The following is a 15,202-nucleotide window of genomic DNA, read 5'->3' as shown; positions in this document are numbered from 1 at the left end:
TTTTCTTGAATATCACTGCCTTCTGAAGTAGGAATATTAGTTTTTCCTTGTGAAAAAACAAGCAAAAATGTTTAATGGAACGTTTAATTTCACAATGGATCTAGCTGTACATACTATGCAATGGCTTCAACTTGCACATTCCGAAACTTTCCTGATATGCAGGTAAGTGAGGGTTGAAGAGAAAGCATGTTGTGTTAGACAAGCAAAAAAGAATATACTTGGCTCTGCTCAAAAGACTTAAAAGCAAAAAGGATGCTGTTTCATATGTCTCCTGTATGGTGCTCCTGACAGTTATCTATCTATCACATTTTGCACCAGTTGCAACTTCTACATCATCTTCAGAGGCAGCCCCACATACACCATTTTCCAGTAATCTAACAGAGAGGTTACCAAAGCACATACTACTATGTCCAAATTATCCCTGTCCAAGAAGGGCTATTGCTGGTAGTAAAAATACTTTTATTCACTTAGCAAGTTTTTTATTTGAGTTAAGCCACAGATTCAGCTTGTTGAGATATGCTGCATATTATTCTGTAAGGACAGGAGTACTGGTATCAACATTTAAGCATTTCAATACGTATCACAATAGGTTGGATAGAATATAATCTATAGGCACAATATCTAACAAGAAACCTGAGCATCTTTTAAGCTACCCAAGTGTCTGGCAAAAACCTTAAGACTGCAAACGGTTAAAAACATCAAACACTAAGATCTGCATTTTAAGTGCTGGATTCTTTTTGAAATAAGGGGGAAAGTTTTATTCTAGTTATGTAAATGATAACTAGTTCTCTTCCCACTCAGAATGGGAAAGGGGAACAGGGCTCATCAAAAATAAATAAAGCCTTCGGAAATTTTATGAGAGTGCAAGACAGTTAAGAAGGCCAGATATGAAAGGGCACAGATGATACAACTTCATTTCTAGTGATGTTAAAAATATATTGCCTTTGCAAAAGCAGTGACATGATGACAGAAACACTCTCCCTCCAGCATGAACCATATTCAGTTCTATAATCCATATCATTGCCTCTTCCACAAGAGATGCTCAGCAGCAGTGCTTTTTCCCCTCAGGGGGTACTCAAGGGTACACAGTACAGGCACCTCTTTTTGTTGTTTTTAAAAAGTGTGACACTTACTGTAACAACTTTAAGGTGAGTACTGGCACCTATTTTTATAGAAAAAAAGCACTGCTCAGCAGTGTGCAGGGCAAAATAAGCAGTTGTGTTCCTCAACAACACTCTCACATAGACAGAGTCAATATGCTATAATTGAATGATAATTCATTTTCTATACTGCTTAATATATTAAAAATATCTCTAAGAAGTGTACAAAAAACTGAAGCAACAACAGACAACTTTTTCAAAAATTACAAAAACAGAAAGTTATATATAAAATGTTACATTAATACAAAGTTATTAATATATACAAATCATATCAATTCATTTTCCTTCTGACACAACCTCCCTCTCAGCCTCTGTTTGGACGCAGTGTCCAAACAAACTCCCACTTCATACACAAAAGAGAGTTCCTGGAAACAGTAGGAATCACCCTTGTCTCTCACTTTTTATGGGCAGGCCCAAGGTGGATGGTGCTTCCTCAAGATGCCCACAGCAGTGTCCCATTCAGCTGGGGAGCAAATACCTAAATCAATTAGAAGTGTCACACACTGAGGAAAGCTACCATTCTTGCTTCACTGCTGTACACAGTATGGTTATCACTGGTGTAGTAATTGTTTGGTCTAATATTACCACACATAGTACAAGGTTTCAGCTTTCTTATAAAGTTTTTTTGCCTTTCAGAGCAGAGTACGATGACTGTGTTTTCATCAGCAAGTGCCCTGGACGTACAACCTTCAATTCCATGCATACAGAGACTGGATAACAGGAGCCTCAGGTAATCTGATTCAGATCAGTCTCCATAGCAACTCAGTCTCTTGTCCCTAGATCACAGCCCATTGGAACTATTTATAGAGCAATTACAATCTCCCCGCCCCCCACACACCATGCACACACAAATCTCTCAGCACCACCCACATTACAAACAAGATTCACTTGGGCACAATAGCTGCCTTCAGCTGGCAATTAAACATCACGTTCACAGTATCAGGAGGTGCATATGACAGTGTGACATTTTCACCATACACTTCAACTTGCAAGTCACAAGAGCTTCCCCCCTCTCCCCGTGGAGGATAGAAATCAGATTAATTATCTCTTATTGTGAACTAGGCTACTTTTACTGAGCTCAACCGGGGGGGGGGGGGGAATCTCCATGCATCACAGAACTAGTAGAATAGAATGAAGGGGGGGGGGGGAATGGTCAAGAAAATCTGGCTCATGACTGCAGTAAGCCTGAATGCCTGTCCTGAGTAAATACATATTTTTTCTTCAAAGAACCTAGAAGCAGGAGGAAGAATATGAGAGGCAGGGGAAGACTGGAGGTCTGGAGACTGTAGGCCAGTGAGCAAAGGGGTCAGACAATTGCCACATCTATAGTCCAGAACAAAGGTAGCCAAGATGCAGTAATGCCCTTGGCTCCTTTAGCCCAAGTCACTGGGCTACAATTCTCATTAACCCAGTCGGCATCATTGTTCTAGAGTCCTAGCAGAGTGGCTATTCTTTTAACAATTGCATAAAGATGAAGCTGTGTCAATTTTGGCTTCTACTGTCACTGCAGCATTGTGACCTGATAGGCCTTAAAGGACCAACAAGGGCCAAGAAGCAGAGGAGGATAAATGCTGATTGAACGAGCCAGCTACTTCCTTGGCCGCAGGCTTCTAATATAGAATACATAGAGCAAAACAATCTTGCCAAATACTGAAAGACAAGTCAGTAAAGAATCTGACCTTCAAATTCTTTGAGCTGACTGCACCAAAAACAACAACCATGCAGCCAAAGGAGAACAACTGAAATTTTCCGTAATAAAAATGGCTTTTCTTTATGCATCAGTGCCAAGAAACACAGTTCACATCTTCTTAAATGAATAGCTATATAATCCAAAATTCAATCATGGGGTAATCTCATGTTCAAATATTATGTTAACTTGACACCTACTACTTGGATGAGAATTTTGTTCATTCCTCATTTTAAAGTGAACTGACTCAGTTCCCACCTCCTGGACATACACAGACCAGAACACAATTATCCTTCGGATTTCACACTTCTCCTAAATTTATGATCCAGTTCTTAACTCAAAGAAATGCACTAAGTGTTTTGGAAGATGGTCATTGAGACCATATCAGACATCACACCACATCTAGTCACTTTGGACTCCACTCTGGACCATTTATTGATCCCTCTGAAACAAAGGAGGCAGGTAGTGTATAAAGACTTAGTAATACTGCTACTCATGATAGCCATATGTACTGTCAAAAAGGTCCATTGAATGACATTGTGGTTGACATTCAAGACAGACTCGAGTATTGCTCCATTTGGTTGTAACTAGTTAGTGTTGCAACTAGCTAGTGTTAAAACTAGCTGATATTTAAGCATCCAAAAAATGCTCTTTTTCACCATTTTATGTTACCTGAAATACAAGATAAAACTCACAAGCCAATATTATTCTCTAGGATTGACGGTAGGAGCATAAAGTACCGGTATATTTAAATTTCCTTCCCCCAATGTGCTCTGATAGTTACAATAAAGGTATCAACTTTTCTGGTTTCTCGCAGCTATGAGTGACCAGATTAAAAAGTCATTCTGCCTCCTGTGCAGCCACATAAACTTTATGTGTAAACAGCAGGCAGCTTAGCTGTCAGCCGAGATCTAAATTCAGGTAGGTAGCCTTGTTGGTCTGACGCAGTCGAAATAAATAAATAAAAATTGTCCAGTAGCACCTTACAGACCAACTAAGTTTGTTCTAGGTATAAGCTTTCATGTGCATGCAGACTTCTTCAGCCAAGATCTAAGTTTTATCTGATAACAGTGCAGGAAGATTAGAACTGATCCAGAATTGATAGCTTAAGCACTTGCCAACAGAATTATTCCCTGTTAAAGCATTACAAATTTTGCCACACAACCAATAAATAAAAAGCAGTCAACAGCATAGTAGAATGCCAATTTAGTGGCTGTTTGACTCTTGTTTATTCTTTCTTCCAGGATGGAAATCCTCATGGATAAAGCAGCAAGAATCATTTATGCTGTATGGGAAGCTATTAAGTTTTCCTAAATTAATTCCACACTTAATAAAATAACCTTGTAAGAAATAGAATTAACAGGATCTCCAACAATCGTCAAACTACATAAAATTACTCAACTGGGCAGGATTATATAAAATATTCATTTGCTTCTTTTACCCACTTTTGCCTCATTTTCTCCAGTAGTATTTCCTTTAAATATTATCCAAGAGTAAAGAATACTCCACAAATGCTTGTTCTCCAACAGTTAAAGCTCTAATGATGAATAAGCAAAAAGAATGTTAGGATGCATATACAGCACCACACAAACCAGATTAGCTACCCTCAATTAATTTAACATGATGCTCATAGCATCATTGCATTCATTCACAATCACAATTAAGGCAGAAGATGAATGGTGGAATTGTGGCTCAGCAAGAGGGTTTTTTTAATATAATGGTTATGGAACCCTGAGGAGCTGCAGGGTGCTCCAGCCTCACATTCCTAAAGGGAGGTGCAGATCCCCAACATATGCAGGCAGGGTTCATCTAGACAGGCCAACTTATTAGCTGTGATTCCTGCATTGCAGGGGGTTGGACTCGATGAGCCCTTGGGTTCTTCCAAGTCTACAGTTCTATGATTCTGGCTGTCTGGTTAAGCACAGAAAATAGTAGAAGGGCAGGGGAAAACAACACAGTTGGGGAGTGGGGTTGTTGTTCAAGCTCCCCATCCCCCAGTCACAGCAAGGTCAAATAAATAATATTTATTGTGCTGGTCCACAGACCACAGCAGAATAAAACAAGACACCAAGACTTCCATAAAAGTACAGGAGTCATCATTGTAATGGTGATGGACTCTACTTCATCGGAGGTTTTTAAACAGAGAGTTTGGATGGTCATCTGTCAAGGATTCTTTAGCTGTGATTCCTGAATTGCAGGAATCTCTGGGCTAGATTACCCTTGTGGGTGCTTTCCAAATCTACAGTTCTATGATTCTATGACTGTTCCATGTCAATCACACATGCTATGATTCTATTATTGCTCCATGCAGTGAACTGCAATAATTTGTTTGGGCTTTCCTTCAGGAATCTTAAGTGAAACACTGGCCATTATCACAGACAGAATACTAAGTGAAAGATCAGGATACTAATATTGCACATTTCACTGAGTCATCCTACTAAATACACATGGCTAATTTCATGGCTATGTTCTACCTTCACTATCAAAGGCTCTGAGTACCAATTGCTGGGAATCACAAATGGGAAGGTTTTGTTTTTTAAGTGGGAAGAGTATTGTTGTAATTTAAGTCTTCCTTGAGGGCTTCCCATAGGTACCTGGATGACCCCATGATAACAGGATGATGCACTAGTATGCACACTTTTAAAAAAAGTGTATATAGACTCCAAAATTTCTATGCAATATGACAATGGAAAAATACTTTGAAATCATATCAAATTTATTACCTATTTTTGCTCACTTGTCCACTCCCTGAATTTTTACTTTTTCTTATTCTATTGAACATTTTAGATTGTCCTCATAAACTCATACAGTACATCTAATGTATTAGTGTCATTGTCAAGATTAAAGTTCCTGCATTTCAAGTACATTCAGGTTCTTTCCATTTGTTACATTTCTATTCAAAACCATCTGAATATTTCATTAGCATGCGATTTGCTGCCAACATTAAAGAATTATGAAAGATGTTAAGGAGTATGAAGGCAACATATTTTCCTCTAATTTCCTTGCTATCTATTACTTTGTTTCCATAAATGTTGAAAAATATGCCATTAAGATTCTTTAGGAACATGTTCAAGGTTAAGTTGTCATAACACATTGCCAGTATTTCTTCTCACAGAGTGGATATGTCTGCACAGAATTTTATGTAAGAGAACTAAAATGATTCATCTACTGTGTGCTATAGAAATTGTTAGTTATATAACTGCATGCATCATGTGCACATAATATATAGTCTGATATTTTATTATGCATTTATCTTGTATCTAAGAATGAAGAGGTAACAGCTCTAGATACCGTAAAATGACTGTGTCTAAAAAATTTGGTCATGGACCCAATCAGAAAGGAGGTGAATCTTGACATAAACTTAAGTGGTGCCCAGAATCTGATGCTAGATGTTAAGTTAAAGCAATTTGGAACAGTTTCCATACACCTATCAAATTCAGCATATGTGAAAGTAAACATCTGCCAAGAAAGTTCAGCAGTCACATTTGACTTCAAAAGAGGAAATTTCTATTTAAATGATGAGATTGGTAGAACCAAATAATCATAGAATTGTAGAGTTGGAAGGGACCGTGAGGAACATCTGGTCCACCCCCCCCCCCCTACAATGCAGGAATATACCGCTGTCCCATGCAGGAAACAAACCTGCAACCCTGGTATTATCAGCACCACACTCTAACCAACTGAGCTAAGGCCTATATAGTTATATGTCTAATATAGGTATAACAAGGTAAGAAAGGAATTGTTTATGCATAAAGTTTTATCCTGCTTTTTATGTCTTTCTAAATATCCAAAGCATGTTGCATAAAATATATAGGCACACTCATAAAATTATATTATTATATTTCTTTATATCCTACCTTTTCCCCCAACAAGGACTTAAGGTACCGTATTTTTCGCTCTATTGGACGCACCGGACCATAGGACGCACCGGACCATAGGAGGGGGAGAACAGGGAAAAAATATTTTTCCCTTGTTCTCCCCCTGTAAAACAAGGTGCGTTCAAGGTGCATTCACCCGAGCCTATGGAGCTGTTCCGTCTCGCTGTTCTGCCCTCCGTCTCGCTGTTCTGGCTTGGGGACAGCCTCGCTAGCCTCTGCAGGAGAGCGGGGTGAACGCACCCCGCTTTCCTGGAGAGGCTTTGCACGCAGCCGCCCCAAGCCAGAACAGCGAGACGGAGCCCTCTGTCTCGCTGTTCTGGCTTGGGGACAGCCTTGCTAGCCTCTGCAGGAGAGCGGGGTGAACGCACCCCGCTTTCCTGGAGAGGCTTTGCGCGCAGCCGCCCCAAGCCAGAACAGCGAGACGGAGCCCTCTGTCTCGCTGTTCTGGCTTGGGGACAGCCTTGCTAGCCTCTGCAGGAGAGCGGGGTGAACGCACCCCGCTTTCCTGGAGAGGCTTTGCCCGCAGCCGCCCCAAGCCAGAACAGCGAGACGGAGCCCTCCGTCTCGCTGTTCTGGCTTGGGGACAGCCTCGCTAGCCTCTGCAGGAGAGCGGGGTGAACGCACCCCGCTTTCCTGGAGAGGCTTTGCACGCAGCCGCCCCAAGCCAGAACAGCGAGACGGAGGGCTCCGTCTCACTGTTCTGGCTTGGGGACAGCCTCGCTAGCCTCTGCAGGAGAGCGGGGTGAACGCACCCTGCTTTCCTGGAGAGGCTTTGCACGCAGCCGCCCCAAGCCAGAACAGCGAGACGGAGGGCTCCGTCTCACTGTTCTGGCTTGGGGACAGCCTCGCTAGCCTCTGCAGGAGAGCGGGGTGAACGCACCCCGCTTTCCTGGAGAGGCTTTGCACGCAGCCGCCCCAAGCCAGAACAGCAAGACGGAGGGCTCTGTCTCACTGTTCTGGCTTGGGGACAGCCTCGCTAGCCTCTGCAGGAGAGCGGGGTGAACGCACCCCGCTTTCCTGGAGAGGCTTTGCACGCAGCCGCCCCAAGCCAGAACAGCGAGACGGAGGGCTCTGTCTCACTGTTCTGGCTTGGGGACAGCCTCGCTAGCCTCTGCAGGAGAGCGGGGTGAACGCACCCCGCTTTCCTGGAGAGGCTTTGCGCGCAGCCGCCCCAAGCCAGAACAGCGAGACGGAGGGCTCCGTCTCACTGTTCTGGCTTGGGGACAGCCTCGCTAGCCTCTGCAGGAGAGCGGGGTGAACGCACCCCGCTTTCCTGGAGAGGCTTTGCGCGCAGCCGCCCCAAGCCAGAACAGCGAGACGGAGGGCTCCGTCTCACTGTTCTGGCTTGGGGACAGCCTCGCTAGCCTCTGCAGGAGAGCGGGGTGAACGCACCCCGCTGCCCTGGAGGGGCTTTGCGCCCAGCCGTCCCCAAGCTAGAACAGCAAGACGGAGCCCTCCGCAGCGCTCCGTCTCCCTGTTCTGCCTTTCAGCTTAGCGGCGCAGCCTGCATTCGCTCTATAGGACGCACACACATTTCCCCTTAATTTTTGGAGGGGAAAAAGTGCGTCCTATAGAGCGAAAAATACGGTAACTTACAGCTAAAATAGAATAAATTGCAATCACTAAAAATAAAAACATTTAGAGTGTGTGTGTGAGAGAGAGAAAGTGAGTGTGAGAGAGAGATATATTAAAACATACAGATCATTACAAAAGTATTACAGTACCAGACCTTTCCTTAAAAACAATCAGTTCCCAAAAGCCTGTTGGAACAAGAAATTATTCACCTGTCAGCAAAAGGCCAACAAAGAGGAACCAGTCTAATTTCTCTAGGAAGAGTGTTTCAAAGTCTGGAAGCAGCCACTGAGAAGGCCCATCCAAAAGCAAAATCACACTATAAATTGTTTCAAAATCTCATTTGTAATGAGGATGCAAGCTATTTCATAAAACCCTGAAAAAATAGAAAGGTCTTAATATTTTCCCCTAAATGTTAAGCTGAAAGGAGAGTTCAAAAATAAGACACCATGATTGAAAAGGACCAGCTCTATTCCCTTACAGATTCCACCCAATGATTCGGTGAAAACTAAAGTAGGATGTGGCCTGTCATTGGTGGCAGAATAAAAAAGACTAGTGTCTTCAACATGGCCCATTAGAATAACAGTAACCAGCACAATTAGTTTAATACTGGTACTATATGCTCTCTACTGTTTCCCTTATCCTTGAAAGGAACTGAGCTGTTGCATTCTACACAAGCTGAAGCTCTGAAGACTTTTCAACAGCAGCTTTAGACACAATTCACTGCAAAAATAAATTACAAATGCATTAATCACATGAGCCCTAGGCTGCTTCCATGTTGAGCAGCTACCAAGAAACAGCTATACTTTGTTCACTCACTTTATGTACGACAGCTACATTACACAGTAAACAAAATATCCTCCTCCCATGCTTTCCCTGTTCAGCTGCTACCCACCCCTCAGAAATGTATTATGTTTTAAAAGTTGCACAATTTTCTGAGGTGTAGCTGACCCATGGCACAGCCATTCCAGCATAACTGGCTGATAATGGCCTGCATATAATGTGTTCTAGCCGTTTTCTTCTTTATAGTCTGTGTCTCCTCTCTAGGAATTCTCACTATCTCGTCAACCCTTCTCTTCCAAATAGAATTACCTTTAAAGTCGTACCTTGGTTTTTGAACAGAATGTGTTCTGGAAGTCCCTTTGACGTTTGGAACGTTCGGAAACCAAGGCGCGGAAGCCGTGCCGGACGTTCGGCTTCCAAGGTAAAGTTCGCAAACTGGAACACCTACTTCTGGGTTTGCGGCGTTCGAGTTCCTAGTTGTTCGTGAACTAAGCTGTTCGAAAACCAAGGTACGACTGTATTGCAGTGAGGTGGGTAGAAGTGATCTGGAGAGAAGGAAGGAGTATTTAACCCTTTCCCACATATACTATCACATCACTGAAAATTCTCCCCCCCCCCCCACACACATTTGGAACTAGAGACAAGGGAACTGATCACCTGGCTATGTAATTTGTATCCCAGAAGTATGAATGCAGCTTAAGGCAAAACAACAAAAACTGGGTGTAGAGATATCATCAGTGTTTGAAACATAGCAGCCAGTGTTGTGAGATGGCACTATGGAGCTGCCCTGACTCCAGAATCACTGTAGTTTACCTGGAAGGGGCTGGGCAGCAATGATTTCAGGGCTATGCAGATGCCCCTGTAAGAGTGCCAAATTGGCTTCACCAGTACAGATTTTGTAATGCAGACTTTGTAGTTATCTGCCAGTTTGTCGGCCTGCATTTATGTAAGCACCGAAGCTGCATAGAAATAATTTATAAACTACACCTGATCGTAGTCAAAAGGCTGAGAAGCAATCTTCATTTTTTTCATACATACTTTTTTTTCACAAGTATGTATGTGAATTCTTTAGTTTAAGCAAATACCTACTTACACAGAAAATACTGTACAATGGAACCTCGGGTTACGTACTGTCCTCCTTACCAACGCTTCGGGTAATAAGCTCCGCTAACCCGGAAGTAGATGCTCCTGGTAGCAAACTTTGCCCCGAGTTGCGAATGGAAGTCGTGCGGCAGTAGAAGCAGGAGGCCCCATTAGCGAAAGCGCACCTCAGGTTAAGAACGGCTTTGGGTTAAGAACAGACCTCCGGAATGAATTAAGTTCATAATCGGAGGTACCACTGTAACTGTTTTTTGCCTTCTCCTGCTGGGTCTGATATTACATATGATTTAGTGTTTTGCTTTTTTCAATATTTTGCTTTATGTTCAAGTATTTTTTGTCATAAGTTATAATAATAATAATAATAATAATAATAATAATAATAATAATAATATATTATTTATACCCCACCCAAATTTTAATAAAAACTTAGCAAACAAGAAGAAATTTTATAAAAACAGCTGAATACCAAAAATATTTAATAAAAGTATGATGGGGAGGGGGAAAACTGTTTTCTTTATGTACAAATATACATAGCATTTTCTTCAAAGTACTGGGAATCAAGAGATTTGCCTATTCAAACTTGTAACCAAAGAGAAAAGGGAAAATACTCTGTAAAACAGATAAAACATCACTTTTTAATTACATCCTTGCTATTCTGACATTTCCCCACTGAAGAAGAAAAAAAATGCCTATAGTAGGAACTTAACATATGTGAGAAAGTTTATTTAATTAGAGACCCGCAAAGACACAACCAGGAACTGTTTACATGAGTCAAAACCATACCATTTTGAATATATGCAAATGTTCCAAATAAATATTAGTAAAGTACAAAACAGTTTGGAAATGTCCAAGCATACCCCATACTTGGGATTTATGGCAGCCATGTGTACGCCAAGCTTGTTTATCCGTGTAATGTTTATGCTTGCCTGTTTCTCTACCCCATGGCTCTACAGAAATGACATTTTAGATACTGTGACAGACATTTTCTACCTGATTTGCAAGGTGGGTTTGTGCATTTCTCTATGCGTTTTATCTAAACTTTGTGCAATTCCTCATGACATTAATATAACGTATGTACATAGAATATAACCTATAAAACATACATATGATGAAAACAACTGCCAGCTGGACTAGGGAAATAAACTAATGCCCACAAAACTTTTTTAGCTGGAGTGGGTGGGGAGATAGGTTTCCTGATACAGAATGGTAGTTGCTGTATAAATGCAGATCTGTTATTATTAGGCTGCAGAGAATCTAACGTGTGGATGGCCAGATACTAAAGTGGGCCAAGTGCTCTGATCCAACAACACAGTGCATATTTGTACAATAGTATAGACAATCCATGAAAAGCCACTCCTAAGCTACTTATTACCTTATCTTAATAAATTCCACCAATGAATTCCTTTATTAGAATGAAGTCACATACACACACCATTAACAAATTATTAATTATACATTAAATGCCTGTTACAAGTTCCAGGTAGTAAGGGAAGCATTGGTGCAACTTCTCTACTAACAAAGGTAAGAAAGGTGACTTAGAATATGTCGACCACTCTACAAAGTATTAAGAACATAAGTATTAACACCTGACTACGCTGGAAAATCATCATAGCATATCTGACTCTGGTTTATATATTTTATCATAAATAAATATCACTTGATGTTTTTCAATGATTGGTATTATTTTATAATGAATTTTAAGTTGCATAATGTTGGCTCTATCATAATAATTTCTTCATTTTGAATTATCATAATATGTATTACACTGCTTATTGTAATGAGGTATTGATAGGTAGTTTTATGGTTGCATTGCAAGCCACATTTTTGGGATGCATTTCTGTGGGAAACTGGCATACAAACTGAACTAATAAGAATGGTGTTAGTGCTGGGCTCCAGTGCTAGCCATTAATTCTTGCAGGCAGAATTCAGGTTTTTATTTTGTCCTTCTATACCTTAAATTACTCTCAGTCCAGTGCTCTAGCAAGGGCATCTATAGGAACTTTCTCAGCAACTGTCCAACAGCCATAGAACTTCTCTTCGAGACTCACAAAAGCCTAAGGATCCTAGATTATTTTCACATAGCACACTAAAAGGTGTACTTGAGGTTTTCAAGTATTATTTCTTCCACAGGAGACAAAGAACAACCATTTAAGCTTCTTGTATGAAAGTCAAATACAAATCACTTTAGGCAGTAATCCATGTTGGTTTTTAATGTTTGTTTGTAATTGGTTTAAAAGGATAAAATGAGAATTCCCCAGATGCCTAGATGCAAGATTGGGGTAAATACTCTCTTGGTGGAAGAGCTCCAGCAGATATTGAAAATGACAAAACATGCAGCAAAGCAAAGCAGTAAGCTCCCCTGAATTCAATAAAGCTTGCTTCCCAGTAGACATGTTGAGGATTGTGCTGTTAGAATGTTTTTGACACATGACCGAAGTCTCAGAATATTTTTACATACTACAGGGCCTCTTGGTGAACTATTTTACATACACAATAAACACTTAATACAAATTTTAAAAATTGAACATTTTAACCAGTGTTGTATTTTGCATTTGTGTTACAATTACAAAAACTACCAAGGCTCACATGTGAAAATGTCCTTAAGCCAGTAGGGGGTAGAGTTTTGTCTGCTCTGGCCTGTCTTTCACAAATGCTGTCATTCACTTTATGTCAAGTAGACAGATGGGACAGAAATCTAAATAAATATGCTTTAAAGATCTCAGCAACATTAGCAAGCAAATCCTTGGCAGAATTTCCTATCAACATTCCCATCATGTTTAATATACAGCCTAAATGTATTTGTTTTCAACAACACACAAACATTTTATCATACAAAAGGAGACACTTGATGGGGGTGCATTATTCTGGTCAGAATTATTGAGAGGCTATAAGTGAATGGCTCCATCAGATATGGATAACTAAAGACAATAACTATTCACTGTACATCAGAAACACATAAATAACATGCTGTGTAAGGGGGGGGGGGAAATGCCAACTAGATGGTTCTGATGAGTTCCTTGCTTCTGCAAAGAAACCATGAAGAATGGACAGTTTCTGCCACCTCCAAGGCATCACACCTAGTAATGCTCAGATCCTAACAGATAAATGGCATTCTTAAATTAATTTTGATCCTATTTTATATTGTTTTGATTGATCTACAGTATGTTACTTTTACTGTGTATTTCTTTCGTAATATGTGTTAATGTTGTTCACCACTTTGGGGTGCTTTGGGCCCAAAAGCATTGCAGAAATGATCACCTGGAAAATGAAATCTTTCTGAGGAGCTCATGTGTACAGAATAGATGCTACTCTATTAGTTGAACTTACAATGTGTCACCACACAACCCTTCATTCTTTAAAGCACACATTCTCCTCTTTCAGATTGTTTCAACACTCGGAGGCCAGCTGCTTCAAAAACCACAGTCCCTTAATAGATGCTGTAATTTTCCAGCTGGCCAAACTCGACCCCCAAAAATGCAAGTCAGAAGCAAGCAAGATCGATCTCCCAACACCTTATTTTGCAAGGCACAGACAGCAAAGACAGACTCTTCATTTCCATGTGGAATGTAAGCCGACCCCCGCGGCCTTGGGGACGACATAGGACCTCTCCGCGGGTGTTGTTGGGCCGAAGAATATCTCTGCTGAGTTGGTCACAGCAACGAGAGCCGCAAACTGCATTTTATCTCTTCCCTCCATCTCTCGCTCTCGTGACCTTGGACAAGCATCCACCCGGAGCGAGTCCAGAAGAGCAGCTGCAACCGTATCGCATCCCCCAAGGACAGGAGAGATGGATCCACAGAGCAAGGACGGGGCATCTTCGAGTTGCAAGCTCAGCCCAGTGGAGGGATGAGAGGGGGGCGTAAGCCACACAAATCACACCAACATCAGGCAGTCGCCCTCCTAAACCCATCTATATGCACATAACACATACATACTGTGTTTTGTGTGTGTGTGTTTTGTGTGTGCGTGTGTAGACACATACACACACACACAGACAGTACCTCGGGTTAAGTACTTAATTCGTTCTGGAGGTCCGTTCTTAACCTGAAACTGTTCTTAACCTGAAGCACCACTTTAGCTAATGGGGCCTCCCGCTGCTGCCGCACCGCCGGAGCACGATTTCTGTTCTCATCCTGAAGCAAAGTTCTTAACCCGAGGTACTATTTCTGGGTTAGCGGAGTCTGTAACCTGAAGAGTCTGTAACCTGAAGCGTATGTAACCCGAGGTACCACTATACACTGCTCCAGTACCTGCCCTCCTAAATCCATTTATACGCACATAAACACACACAGGCACAGTACCTGCTGCATCCCGCTAATGCCCTAAGCTTTATCCCTTTATCCCTCCCTGCCCCCCCCCGGCAGCTCCCCTCCCCCCACCCCATGCGGCTGCGCCTCATCCAGCGCCTGCCAATACTTCTCCCCCGACACACACACCACCCTCTCTGCGTCAGCCGTCAGCACCCCCCACCCGAACTCCTTTCCGTTCCGAGCCCCCCACTCGTGCCTGCTGCCCTCCAACGCCCGCGCACTCCTCCGTCCTCCCCTCCCAGCCCACGCGAGCTCCGCGCGCCCACCTGCTCTCCACCGAGCAGCCCCTCAGCCCAGGCGCCACTGGCTGCGTATCCCGCCGCCGCCACCTCAGCCGGCAGGTCCGGTTCTCTCTCCGCCGCCGCCCCGACGCAAGCGAGCGCGCCTCCTCTGCCTTCCCCACAAACCCACGCCGCCTCTCAGCCCCGCATATGTCACAGACAGGAGGCCGGGCGGCGCCCCATTATCCGCTTCCCAGCCGTTAGCGCGAGGCCTGCTCGCCTTTACCTGTCAGACGAGGCCGCCGCCGCCTCCTCCTCCTCGCGCACCGCGCAGCTCAGCTCAGCCCCAGCCTTAAAGCCGCCTGGCTCCAGTTCCGCATCAACAGCCCGGGGAGGAGCGAACCAACAAGCCGGAGGAGGGCGGGGAGCGGGAGGTGGGAGAGCCAAACCATTCAGCCGCTCGCAGGGGGAGGGCGGGGCGGAACGCAAC

General features: G+C 42.7%; 1 protein-coding gene across 50 annotated transcripts in view; it reads right to left on the bottom strand.

The window, feature by feature from the left end:
* Positions 1-15,146, bottom strand: part of MADD (MAP kinase activating death domain) — a 79,181-nt gene extending 64,035 nt beyond the window's left edge. For 43 of the 50 annotated variants that reach the window (XM_083456323.1, XM_083456283.1, XM_083456294.1 and 40 more), the window contains exon 1: positions 14,999-15,146. The gene's annotated coding sequence lies outside the window, so the exon portion shown is untranslated. Of the gene's footprint in view, positions 1-14,757; positions 14,975-14,998 lie in introns of those variants that run through there. The other 7 variants (XM_083456297.1, XM_083456311.1, XM_083456314.1 and 4 more) reach the window with 4 other exon arrangements.
* Between the last annotated feature and the right edge of the window lie 56 nt (positions 15,147-15,202).

Source organism: Podarcis tiliguerta (assembly GCF_965153285.1).
Source record: "Podarcis tiliguerta genome assembly, chromosome: 1".
NCBI lineage: Eukaryota > Metazoa > Chordata > Lepidosauria > Squamata > Lacertidae > Podarcis > Podarcis tiliguerta.
This window is presented reverse-complemented; position numbering and strand designations above follow the sequence as displayed.